The sequence below is a fragment of the Marmota flaviventris genome, chromosome 1 (assembly GCF_047511675.1).
Source record: "Marmota flaviventris isolate mMarFla1 chromosome 1, mMarFla1.hap1, whole genome shotgun sequence".
NCBI lineage: Eukaryota > Metazoa > Chordata > Mammalia > Rodentia > Sciuridae > Marmota > Marmota flaviventris.
Window position 1 is genome coordinate 15,940,576 of NC_092498.1, and position 14,320 is coordinate 15,954,895.

A 14,320-nucleotide genomic window follows, 5' to 3' on the forward strand; every position below is an offset into this window, starting at 1 on the left:
GAAGTAAAGGAATTTACTAAGAGTACGGGATAGTTCACAGGCTCTGAAGGAACTGCAGAAGAAAGTTTGGAGACTATGCCACGTGGAACCACACCCTTAATTGTGCTTGAGAACTGGTCCATGAACACATCACTGCTCCCCCCCCCCCCCCCCCCCCCCCCGCACAAGATGTTGTGGCTGTCACCACCACCACAGTAATGCTGGGTCCCCAAAACTGAACTGATGCCACCCACCATCCAGATGGATTCTGTGCAAACTTTGTTTCTCTGGGTTACCAGCTTCTGATTCAAAGTGAGATGTTATAGAATGCAGCCTCAGGGGGAAGAATCTGTGTCACCTGTTGATGCTCCAGCTACAGGGGGCGATGGGAGTGTGAGTGTCTGGATTTGTTGCTTCCATAGCAAGAAATGGGCTCTGCCTCACGTGAGACAGGCTTTTCCAACACATGAGGAGGATTTAGAGTGACAGGTGCATTCCGCATTCCATTACTTTAGCATCCCAATGTCATTATGCACATTTCCCCCACTTTTACTTTTAAAAGGGATGAGGGCCACTTGGGAGGCTGAGATATGAGCATTACAAGTTCAAGACCATTCTCAGCAACTCAGCAAGGCCCTAAGGAACTTAGTAACTGTTTCAAAAGAAAATAAAAGGGAGTCCGGTCGGGGAGGGGCGTGAGTAGGGGCTGGGGATGTGACTCAGTGGTAAAGCATCCCCAGTAACAAAAATAAAAGTGGGTGGAAGATTTTCTGAATATTCTTACAATATTTGTAAATGGGGTAAAGAAAACCAGAATAAAAAGTTTCATCCTCAATATGACATCAGATATACAAAAGAATAGTTGAATAGGAAAAATATTAATAGTGTTCACTTCTGGAAAGTATTTCCGCTCAGTTTTGGGGACCCAGCCCTACTGTGGTGGAAGTGACAGTCATAGCATCTTGTGCCTGGGGTGGCATCAGTGTCTTAGTGGACCAGCATGCAAAACCCACTCAAAACACAATAAAAATGCTCAAAACAAAACCAGCCAAATTATGTCCTCTTAGCATTCTTTTCCCCCAGGTGCTGGGATTGAACACAGGGCCTTGGGCATGCTAGGCAAGTGCTCTGCGCTGAACTTCGCCCCTCAGGTCCAAGGCTGATCATCTGTATCTGTTCTTCCCTCTGGAACATCTTGAATTCAACTAAAGCGCTAAACCCCATCTGCTCACAATTTCACTCACCTGCCAACCCCTCCTCCTAGTTTTTGCCTCTGTCTGTGTTTACCAGATGTCTATAAGAGCCTTCAGGTAGAATTTGCTGGTAGCTATATTCAAGAAATCCCAGATGAGAAGCAACTAGCCAGGATAAGCTAAGCTGCCTCACAACACAATCCTCATTAGTTGCTCTGGATGCTCTACACCTGATCTGGGTTCTTCATTCCTAACTTTTGATAACTTTTATTCCAACTGGTAGCTACTCTTAACTTCTATCAGTCATTCTCCTGTTATCCTTGACTGTGTGGATCAAACTCCTGCTTGTTTCCCATAGCGATCCTGTTAGCCGCCTCTGCTCAGCCCCTAATTTATCATCAATGGCAGCCTCTTTAGTTGCCCACACCTGAAGTCCACTCAGGTGCCTGCCCATCTGAAGACTGAGCCAGCCCTGTTCAGCACGTGAGGCAAACGCCATTTGTTAATTCAATCAGGTGTTGTGAAGTGAGCAGACCAGCAAACCAGCAGACGATTGTCACTGAAAAGGCAGTTTATTAGGGTTCCCGAGAAGAGGGGGCCATGCCATGCCAGGCAGGGCCACCTGCAGGTAAATGGCAGGAGGTGGGAGGTGGGGAGGGACGGTGAGAATGGTGAGGCAGGGTAAACAGGCCAAGCGGGTTTAGGATTGGCTAGTTAGAAGAGCTTGAGCAGGGTCGGGGTGCAGGGGCTGCTCCTCGTTGTCTGTTCCTAGTCTTGCAAAGATCAGAGCAGAACAAAGAGCATCCTGCAGTGCAAGAGCCTGGGAAGGCTGGATGGAGGAGGAGTAGACTCTCTGGATTGACTGGTTCATTTGCATATGAAAGGCTCACTCATTTTCTGTCTCTAGGAATCTCATAATTCTGGGAGGAACAGTCCCTCTAGTCAGAAAGGACCAAGGTGTCAAAACCTCAGATACAGAAACTGGAACATGTGGTTGATACCATGTTTTAAACATCCATCCTGTCCTGGGCAGGGTTGGGTTGGCACTGACCACTGCCTAGATCCAAACCCCCAGGTAGTCTCTGGGTTCTGGATGTGCTGCCCGGTCATCCTTTTGTATGAGGCACCTTCAACGGCATTTTGGCTACAGAAGTAGCTCAATACCCTGCTCAATATCCACAGCCTTAGCTGAGTGACTTTGCAGCTCCTCTTACGGAAAGATGGGGCCTCTTTTCCTAAACCCCTGCAGGCCCTGTGACTTGTTCTGACAAATGGAATGTAGGGTAGGTGAAGGTATGCCATATATAAGTCTCTTGGAGAGCCCTCTCCCATTTCCACTCATTCTCTTGAACCCCATTTTAAGAAGCCCAGGCTGGCCTGTTCCCATGAGGAAAGTCCAGTTGTCCAGGCTGAGAGCATCCTATGGCAGCTTCTTGCTTGCTGTCCCTCAGTCAAACACTTCAAGGGCTCAGCAGAGTCACCTCCTGCACCTGCAATTGACCATTAGTGCATGAGTGAGCTCATCTGAGACCAACAGAACTGCCCAGTAGACCTGCGGATTTATGAGCAATGATAAATTTCAAGGGGGAGATGAAGGGTTCTTCTGCCTAGTGGAATCCAACCCTAATCCCTAATTCCCTAATCCAACCCTAAATAGCCACTCTAATCTTAATATTTGAAATAATTAACAAATAATAAAACACACTCAGAAATATATTTACAAAAATGAAGCCCCTGATAGATCTAGTCCACATGGGTTCTTGAACTAGACAAAACCAAAAATGGCTCTGGTGGTTTATTTAAGGGAGTACATCAAAGGTAAGGGTAAGGTTTCAAGGGCAGAGTCTTTGTGATATCTTGTGGTCAGCAGATTGATTAACATCTTGGCAGGTCACACCCATCTCAGGTGCTGTGTGGGATCTCAGACAGAGCTCGAGGGGGAAGTTCACCTGCATCAGGTGATCAGTCCCTGAGGGGGTGCTACAGGGAGTTCACAATGCCAGACCTATCCCCTCAGGAGGCTACTATGTGCAACAGTCCACACAGAGCCCAAGGATGCCTCATGACAGATAAATGCTAATTGATTTAAGCCACCATGATTGGGGTGGTTTGTTATACAGCTGAAGCTGACTGATACAATACCTATCTCATTTACATGCGAGAACACAACCAATATGATAGGTATTGTTATTAGCATTATCCTTATTTTATAAATAAGAAAATGGAGGCACGGAGTACTTAACATAGAAAGTCTCGTGCCTTGTGAGTGGTAGAGATGGCCTTTGAAATCTAACTCCTGGGCCTGCTTTCTTCACTACCACCTCTGCCATTCCACTAATGTAGGGAGACCTGAGGTCCAGGAGCCTTCAACAAGCTCTGATTCCATCTCTTTACCTGATAACTCTATGTCAAATACACAGTTCCCAAATAAAGTTCTGTTAGTATGGTTACTCATCCGACCGACTCAGGTTATGAGAACTTTTAGAGATTTTCTTTTCTTTCTTTTTTTTTTTTTTTTAGAGAGAGAGAGCACATGAATATATATTTCTTTTCTTCTTTTTTTTTTTTGGAGATGGACATAACACAATGCCTTTATTTTTATGTGGTGCTGAGAATCGAACCTGGGTCGCACCCGTGCTAGGCCAGTGCTCTACCGCTGAGCCATAATCCCAGCCCTACGGATTTTCATACTCCTTTTTCAGATAACAAGTCAGTTAAGTACACATTAATTATTTTCTGGGGTAATATTTTGAGATAATATAAAAGTTCCATTCCTCTTCAAACTTTCATCTATTTGTTGTAGCATCTATGGATGATTCCTGTCAGAATCATCCATAGATGCTACAAATCATTATGGGGATGGTTGTCAAGGAGTTATTTTCTAATTCCCTTATTTATTATACTTTTAGTGGCTGGCTTCCTAGTGGGAGAGAAGAGTTTTCTCTTATTTATTTACTTGCTAGGCAAGTGCTCTACCACAGAGCTAGTCCCCAGCTCTATCTTTATTTATTTTGGTGCACAAATTGTTTCTTATTTGTCCAGTAGGAGTCCATTCAAGCTAGCGTCTCTGTCCTTTTGACATGTCCTCTTCATTCTTTGGGCATTTTTTTACTTTGTGAGGCTCGTTTATGCTCTCTTTGCTTCAGCCCTGGAAGCTACTATTTTTTTTAAAAACATTATCAACAGGGGCTGGAGTTGTGGCTCAGTGGTAGAGCACTTGTCTGGCATGTGTGAGGCCCTGGTTTGATCCTCAGCACCGCATATGAATAAATAAAATGAAAGATCCATTTACAACTAAAAAAAATTAAATACAAAACATTATCAACCACTTCCAACCTTTCTCCACCCTGCTGATCTTTAGAAGAAACATTTATTTATTTATTATTTTGGTGCTGGGGGGTTGAAACTAGGGCCTCCTGCACACTAAGCATGCCCTCTACCACTGAGTTAGATCCCTAGCTGAAAATAACATTTAAAATCAAGATCTGCATATAAAAAGCAAGATGTGCTCATCATGACTGCTGGAGAGAAGACACTTATTCTCTTGGCTACGGACCCAGAAATGGGTGCACACACAAACATGCATGTATACATTTATGCACATATATACATATCTGCACAATTAATATTTATTCATATATGTTGCTATTTATAGGTACATTAAAACCCCTGAGTTCACATTGAATCCTTCAGATCTAATGCAACTCCAAAAGCTTCATTCTCTCCTACTTCCTGTTCATATTTGTAAATTGCTTCTTAAACAATGAGATGACCATATGATTCATCAAAAGTTACACAATTAATTGAAGGCAGAACCTCAACTCAGGCTCCCAGTCCATTGCCCACGACATTAGACTACACTCTCATTATTCACAATAATATTTATGTAATTGTTCACTTCTAGAATGTACAGAAATTTCAAAATTACCAAACACCTCTAGAATTCTACTAACTAGAGTTAATATTGGATTAGTGGTTATTTTATCCTTAGACTGGGGTCATACAAACCAAACAGCATGTTCAAAAGTTACTTAGGGGGCTGGGGTTGTGGCTCAGAGGTAGAAGTGCTCGCCTAGCATACATGAGGCTCTAGGTTCAATCCTCAGCACCACATAAAAATAAAATAAAGATATTGTGTTTACCTAAAATTTACATATATATACATATATATATATGTAATACATTTTCACTCAACTTTATATATATATAAAGTTACTTAGGTTTGGGTCAGTTTCCCCACCTCCACCCCTGGTCAGTTTAGTTAGGTTATTCACTTGAAATATGGTTTAATTCATTTGCTTTTGTTGTTTTAATTTTGGGGATGGCCCCTATCCTTAATTTTCTCTTCTCTCCTTTTTCTTTTTTCGTAGTATATGAAATATAAAGGTGGTTTCAAGGATAAAGACTAAACAAAAATGGTTGTTCAGTAAAATGTCCTCACCCACCTCTCTTCTTCCCATCTTCTTCCCACTCACCGGCTGTAGGTAGCTGTGTTCCTTTGCGAGGGCTGCTGTAACAAGCACTGCCCACTGAGTGGCCTGAACAACAGATATTTATTTTCTCACAGTTGTGGAGGCTGGAAGTCCAAGAACAAGGTGTGGGCAGCTTTGGCTCTTCCCAAGGCCTCTCTCCTGAGCTTGCAGACGACTGTCTACTTCCTGTGTCCTCACATGGTCTTTCCTCCATGTGCACACATCCCTGGAGTCTCTTCTTCATCTTATAAGGACACTAATTATACTGGATTAGAGGCTCATGTGTCCTCATTGAGCCTTAATTACTATCTCCAAAATAGTCACACTGGGAGTTAGGGCTTCGGCACATGAATTCTCAGGGACCTAATTTGGTCCATAACTGTAGAACCAATCTCAAAATTCTCTGTTTTAGTTTGCTGTAGGATTTTTGTTTGTTTGTTTTTTGGTGGGAATTGAACTCAGGGGTGCCTTACCACTGAGCTACCTTCCCAGCTCTTTCCAATTTTTATTTTGAGACAGTCATATTAAGTGGCTGAGGCTGGCCTCAAATTTGCCATCCTTCTGCCTCAGCCTCTCTAATTGGGGAATGCCACACCTGGCGAGATTCCTATGGTTTTTGTTTGTTTGTTTAGATGGGTAGATACATATAACATTATATACATACGTGTATATGATGTGTAATACATATATATGTAAATAGATGTCTATATATTTAAAGTCTTATTTCCCTTCTTTCTTATATAAAATATAACATAATAAAAGATAACAGTCTCCCCTAATTGGTTCTAAGATCCCCAATGGATGCCTAAAATTTTAGCTAGCACCAAACTCTGTAATACTGGTTTTCCTATGTGCCCTATAGCATTGCCATCTAGAATCAATGATTTATACCTTCCTTGATTTATACCCTGCAGCCTCCTTTGTGTTTATATTCTTGAGCTTTGAGACCATTATTAAGTAAACTAATAAGACTTGAACACAAGCACTGTGATAGCATGACTGTCAGTCTGATAACCAAGATGGTGACTAACGGATGGGTAGTGTATACAGTGTGGATATGCTGAACAAAGAGAGGATTCACAGGCTGAGACATTGCAAGATTTCATCACACTACTCAGAATGGCATGTAATTTAAAACGTACAATTTGTTTCTTTCTGGAATTTTCCATTTAATATTTTCAGGCTGACCATAGGTAAATGAAACCCCAGAAAACAAAACCATGAATAAGGGTGTCTATTGTCTATTCTTTTGTACTTCATTTGTTTTCACTCAACAATTTATCCTGAAAATCACTCTACATGAATTCATAGTTAACTAAAACTCTGAGTACTGGTGAAAATTTAGGGAAATGACTACTTTTCATATGGTACTTGTCAAAGTGTATTAGTAAATTCTTTTCAGGTGGGTACAGATTGAAGATTTTTGGAATTCAAGGGATCAGATCAAATTTTGTTGGAACTATGAATTCTCAAGAAACCTTTTTGTGGGTTGTATGTATTTTCACTCATCACTCTGGTTAGGGCAAACTCAGTAAAGACCAAGGAAAACTAACTTCATTGGCACAACACAAGTTTAATACTTTTACCTATAAAGTTGGTTAGTGGATAGAAGGGAATATAGTCTAATGTAATGGGCACTGGACTGGGAGTTTGAGTTGAGGTTCTGTCTTCAATTTATCGTATAACTTCTGATGGTTCATGTGGTCTCTTTGAGTCATTTTATCAGGTGTTAAATTGAATTAATTCCACCTGCTCTTAGAAGTCTAAGCTATCTTAAGATTGTACAGGGAACAAAAGGTCTAAGATAAAAGCGGAGATGGCAGTTGTATTTTATATACATAACTATAATACAATCAAATGTCCTGAGAAAGGAAGGTAGACATTTGCCTAAGAAAACTGTGTGGGGTATAGAGAGATGCAGCAATATTACCATTTGAAAAAACCAAAGACTTTTAGAGGCAGCCTGAGGAATGTGGAGAGGATGTGTTGGGACAGAAGAAATGTGGACATCAGAGCCAGGAGCATTGGCAAGAAGGTAAACTCATTATGTAAACGAGCAGGGAGAAGCAGATGAAGGGAAAATGATGACACTTCGAATATACCTCGATAATAGGAAACTGATTGTCAATATTTATGAAAATGCAGCTTCATGGATGGGAAATCTATGAATATGTAAAATCACATAGAATAGAAATAGTTTTTATATTTAGAAAGCCCATGAGAAGCGAATGAAATAATAATGGGAATGGAAGTGCTGAAATTACTTTGGACTGACAATCCTTAGAGTTGATACTGGAATATAGAAATGAGTCATAGCTCAATTAGGAAGGCTGTGATGGGAACATCTAGCGGGGAAAACCGATGCAGGTGCTGGGGACTGCTCCCCTGTCATGATAATCTCAACAGCCTCAAGCAAGAAACACTTAGAGCCCAGGTAATGGTATATGCCTGCAATCCCAGCTACTTGGGAGGCTGAGACCAGCCTAGGCAGCTAAGCGAGACTCTGTCTCAAAAGAAAATAAAAACAAGGGCAGGGGTAGCTCAGTGATAGAGCACTTGCCTAGCATGTGCAGGGTCCTGGGTTTGGTCTCCAGCACTCCCGTCCATGCACACACAAAGAAACAATTATAGAGAATTAAGATGGTTTATTTGTTAAAAGCTTGTGGATCTCTATGATTTTTTTAAAAAAACTACTACTTACATATATTGTTTTGATAATATAATAAGAAAATTTTAAAATGACATAATATTTGAAAAAAACAAAACAACCAGAATTCTGATGAGGCTGGCAGTCACTGTTTCCTGAGCACGTTGAGCTGGACATTCACAAATAGCACACAGATTTATCTCAGCCTGACCAATCTGATAGCTGACTGATTGCTGATAGAAGTTTCCAGTTGTAAGACTGGAAGTAGGTTGTATGAGAAGCCAGCCAATGTAATAATTAGGAAACATTATCTAGGAAACTCTGTCTTACAAAGAACTGAAAACCTTTTCCTTACCAAAATGAAGATAACTGTTAAGCTTTGCTTCTTGGTTCATATTTCATTTAATTTAAAAATACTTATAAATAAAGATACTAACATAATTAATGTGTCATGGAGAAGAAAAATACATTAATGATTTTGCTGTTGTTTTATTTTTTATTTACTCTTTTTGTGATGCTGGGCATCAAACCCAGGGCCTTGTGTATACCACACAAGTACTCTATCACTGAGCTATGCCCCAGCACTGTTACAATTTTTAAAAATATCAAGGCAATTCATGAATTGAGGGTTTCTAACTTGGTTGAGGCCCTGGGGATTGAACCCAAGGCCTCATGAAAGCTAGGCAAGCATTCTATAATTGAACTACACCTACAGCCCTTTTTATTTTTCATTCTGAGACAGACCAAGGTCTCACTTAGTTGTCCAGCCTGAACTTGAACTTGAGATCTTCCTGCCTTAGCCCCTTGAGTAGCTGGGATTACAGGCATGTATCACTTTAAGCTTATATTTACATTTTCTGAGCTTATCTCTAAGGTCTGATGAATGATTTGAGAATGTAAGATTTTTGTTTGCTTGTTTTTTTATATGCCAGGACAGATAAAATGCTAAAGAAAAAAAAATCTGAAACAAAAAATTAAACATAAAAAATCAGAGGAGTGGAGCTGGGGCTATAGCTCCGTGGTAGAACGCTTGCCTTGCAAGTGTGAGGCATTGGGTTTGATCCTCAGCACCACATAATAAATAAATAAATAAACAAACAAACAAATAAATAAATAAAAATATTTTGTCCACCAACTAAAAATAAAATAAAACTTAAAAAAAAATCAGAGGAGTAAAAGAAAAAAGAAAACAAAACAAACAAAAAAAATCAGGGGAGTTCTGGGGTGTGCCTCGGCAATACAGTCCTTGCCTAGCATGCACAAAGCTCCAGAAACACACACAATCTGGAGAAAAAGGATTATTTAAAGAATAATGAAGAAAGGGGAAAACTAACCTAAAAGCAATTCTAGAAATTACAGCACAAAGAGAGCAACCAGAACCAATTGTAGAAATACAAATTCCAAGTTGTATTTTAGGGCTGCTTGGATCTCCCGAAAATACTAGAGGAAAATAGGTTAGGATGAAAACTATTTAAAATGCATTTGTTGGGCTGGGGATGTGGCTCAAGCGGTAGCACACTCACCTGGCATGCGTGCGGCCCGGGTTCGATCCTCAGCACCACATACAAACAAAGATGTTGTGTCTGCTGAAAACTAAAAAGTAAATATTAAAAAAATTCTCTTTCTCTCTCTCTCTCTCTCTCTCTCGCTTTCTAAAAAAAAAAAAATTTAATGCATTTGTAAGTGCTATAGAGATTAATATAATACTTAATTGTTTTATGCTTAATTGTTTAATGTCTAGAACTTTATAATCAAATCTACAGTGTAGCCAATCAGTGATACCAAAGACTAATTGAAAAATCAAATTCAAAATACAGAAGGATTGCCAGGCGAGGTGGAGGTGGCGGCTCAGGAGGCTGAAACAGGAGAACTGCGAGTTCAAAGCCAGGCTCAGCAACCGCGAGGCACTAAGCAACTCAGTGAGACCCTGTCTTTAAATAAAATACAAAATAGGGCTGGGATGTGGCTCAGTGGTCAAGTGCCCCTGAGTTCAATAGTTCAATCCCTGGTACAAAAAAAAAAAAAAACCACCAGAAAGATTAAGTAGAGGATTATAATATTACCAGCAAAATCATATTGCTCTGACCTAGGCAACAGAGCACAAAGTACAACTATACATTGAAAGGAAGTGTAGTAGACTAATTGCTTAATCAGAGTTGTAGGAGAGGGGTGTTTTCTAAAATTGGTAATGAAAAATGAACTGAGTGTGAAACTCAAAATACTCAGGGCTCTATCAAATATCACAAGAAACCTAAATGCTTTCTTGCTCGCTCTCTCTCTCTCTTTCACACACACACACACACACACACACACACACAATTTGGTGCTGGGACCAGGTGTGGTGGTACACACCTGTAATCTCAGCAGCTTGGGAGGCTGAGGCAAGAAAATAATATGTTCAAAGCCAACTTCAGCAAAAGTGAGGCGCTAAGCAAATCAGTGAGACCCTGTCTCTAAATAAAATACAAAATAGGGGAGATGTGGCTCAGAGGTTGAGTGCCCCTGAGTTCAATCCCTGGTATCCCCACCTCAAAAGAAATTTGGTGCTGGGATTGAACCCAGGACCTTGTATATGCTAAATTCATACTCTACCATTGATCCAGCTTCATACAACTAAGAAGCGGTTAGTAACATTTAAAGAGATACCAAATAAAATTACTTTGGAACTTGTAATCCAAATGAAAAGGCAGAGAGACTGAAATCAGTATCTTTAAGATACTTAATACTACTCATCAATGATGAGAAATATTGGTAATTATAGTAGCTTCTGTTTCTTGCAGCTTTACTAAATGAGACAAGGCTTGGTATACCTTTAGGTATACCACCTCATGTAGTTACCAAAACAGACATGAGGTAGATTGGTCCTGCCCTCACACCTGGGCAAGAGGGTCCCTTGTGTCACTGGGCTTTCTCTCCTCTGGCTTCCTGTGGGTTTGGCCCAAGACAGACATCAGTGTGCTTTAAAGGGCTGTCTTTGCTCATGACATGTACCACTCAGTACTCAGGGAGATGCTTCTCAACATCTCCTATTGTATGTCCTCTAAACCAAAGTGGCTGCATCCAAATGCCCTGCAGGTCTGTGTGATGTAGGAACAAGGGTTTGGATTTTGCAGAGGATGTCAGTGGTGGAAACATGCAGGTAGGCAGAAGAAAATTAACTCCTCAGATAGCTTTGCAAGATGAATTGTTTTCTCTCAGTCATTCCAGTGTCCATTTGCCTTCCTCCTTTCTGTTTTCCATCAGTAGTTCTGGACGTAGTCACAAATTGAGTAGCGTTTGCCACCGTGGTCAAGGCAGCTGTGGGATATTCTGTGCCATGAAACAATTTGTGTGATTCTTCAATATTTAGATAAGTAGCCTTGCACGGAACATGTGAGATGCAGGATAGGATATAAATTTCTTTCACACTGCATGTGGAATTTAATATGGTTTTGTGTTTTATAAAAAAATATTTTTAAGGGCTGGGGTTGTGGCTCAGTGGTAGAGTGTTGCCTACCATGTGTGAGACACTGGGTTCGATTCTCAGCACCACATGTAAATAAATAAAGTCCATTGACAACTATAAAAATATTTTTAAAAAGTATTTTTAAGATTTAATTACATTTTTAAAAAATTAAAAAGGAAGTCTCACATCAGCTCAGGATGCAGAAAATCAAGGACAAACCAGATGATCTACAAAATCATATTCTTGAGTCCATAAAAGAACTGTGATCACAAGGCAATCAAGTTAACTGAAATCCAAAGAGTGACAGTGCTGTGCAGGCAGCGATGTGATACCAAACTGTATCACCTTTAGCTGAGCATGGCGAAAAGAGAAGGCCCCCATCCAAATGAATAAGATGAAATTGGCTAGATTCTTAGTGGGGGAGGGTACTTGGGATTGAACCTAGGGGTGTTTTACCACAGAGCTATACCCCAGCCCATTTTAATTTTTTATTTTGAGACAGGGTCTCTCTAAATGGCTGAGGCTGGCCTCAAACTTGCCATCCTCCTGCCTCAGCCTCCCCAGTTGCTGGGAATATAGGTGCACACTATAGCTCTAATGAATTCCTAAAGGCCAAGTATGGGCTACCAAGTCAATTTGTAACAGCTAATAGCAGAGGAAAGCTGAAAGTTGTATAAGAAACACTAAAACAAAGAGATTGCAACAATTAATAGTCTCCCCAGTCCTGAAACACTTGCAAAGACTAGATGCTCCTCATATTACAGACATGCTTATAAACACACACACACAAAAAAGATGAAAAGAAATGAGAGTACCCAGTTGGATAAAGGGCCTGAAGGCTGATAACTCTCATACACCGCTGGAGGAAGACTACACTGGAAGACTAAGTTTTAAAGGTCTAAAAATATGCATGCCATTTGATCAAATAATTCCAGTTGCAGAGATTTATCATGTGAGAATAAAATGATTATTAAAATAGTAATTATTAATAATAATACAAAATGAGAACTTTACCTGTCAAGTTTTTATATTTGTTAGGTCATTAGCAAGAAGCAAATAGCACACACAAACAGGAAGAGTAGGAACAGCTGAATGAAGGACCATTTATAAAGGTCTGGGTAGGGCTAAAGGAAGCCAGCAAAAGATGGTGGCCAGGGGAAGGAGCTATTCTGGGAGCCCAAGGAAAGTGGCCTCTGGAGACAACCCCAACTAGGTGTGGGGTCTTCAGTTCAGGGACTCAGTCAGCCAGTAGTCAGGGAGGGAGTGAAGGGAATTGGTCCCTGGATCTCCCTTTTCTCCCCATCATCAGATTTCTCACTGATGTCTGTCTTGGGCTCAACCCACAGGAAGCCAGCGGAGAGGAAGCCTAATGATGTTAGAGTCTGTCCAGTGATTATGAAGATCAGCCTCCCCAAGCAGATGGCCTGGTGCAGAAGGATAGTGGATGGATGGAGGGCTGACTGAAAGAACTGGTACTGGGCAGGGTGTGGCTCTGTGGTAGAGCACTTGCCTAGCATGTGCAAGGCCCCGGGTGTGATCCCAAGCACTGGAGGGGGGAAAAAAAAGAAAAGAAAAAAAGGATCTAGCACAATGTTTTCTGTAGCATTGCTTAGAATGGTAAAATATTAGAAGCCACTAAGTGCCTATCATTAGGGAATATGCTAAATGACGTACGATAGGCTTATATCTTGGTATACAATAGTACCAGTAAAAGGAACATTTTGGAAGTATCATTTATAAAGGTGAAAGATGTTCATAATATATTTTTGAGTGAAACAAAATTTTTCATATAGTCTGGCCCCATTTTTAAAATCAGTATTTTGTGTGTGTGAAATTTATGCATTTAAAGAGTCTGGGAAGAGCATTCATCTACTGTTAATAATACTTCTTCTGGAAGGTGAGATTACAGATAATTTTAATATTCAGAATTTTGCTGCTCTACATCTTATGCTTTTCCTACAATGTGTGATAAAAAATTAAAGTTCTTTTTTTAGAAAAATGAGAAAGATGGCATGATCCCAGATTTATTCAGTGAGTTCAGTAGGTGCTATTCTTAACACTGATAAGGAAGATTTCTTAAGAATCCCATTAGAAGCCAATTTCACTTATGAACATAGTTACAAAACTCTTAAATGAAATTCCAGCAAAGAATTGAGCAATGATAATTATCATTGTATATTTGGCGAGGTGCTTATTACTACATGGGGTACATGGTGCATTATAAGTTGCCAGTTTCTCCAGATCCCCAGGGTGGTGATCACACTTTTATTCGTGGTCTAGTGCTATGTTGTCCAATATGGGAAACCACTGGCCACATGTGGATATTTAAATTTAAATTAACTAAAATTAAATCACATTAAAAATTCAGTTCTTTAGTTGTCCGAACCATACTCTGTGCACTTAATAGCCATTTGTGGCTAATGGCTATTTCATTGAACAGCACAGATTTATAGAGTAAATCCATCATTCTAGAAAGTTCTTCTGGACCATATTGGTGCAGAAATTTCTAAATTTTCCCTTTAAAATGGTGGGTGGATTCCACACAGAATTGTTCATGGTAGGTAAGTTTATCATCTAGCTTCTC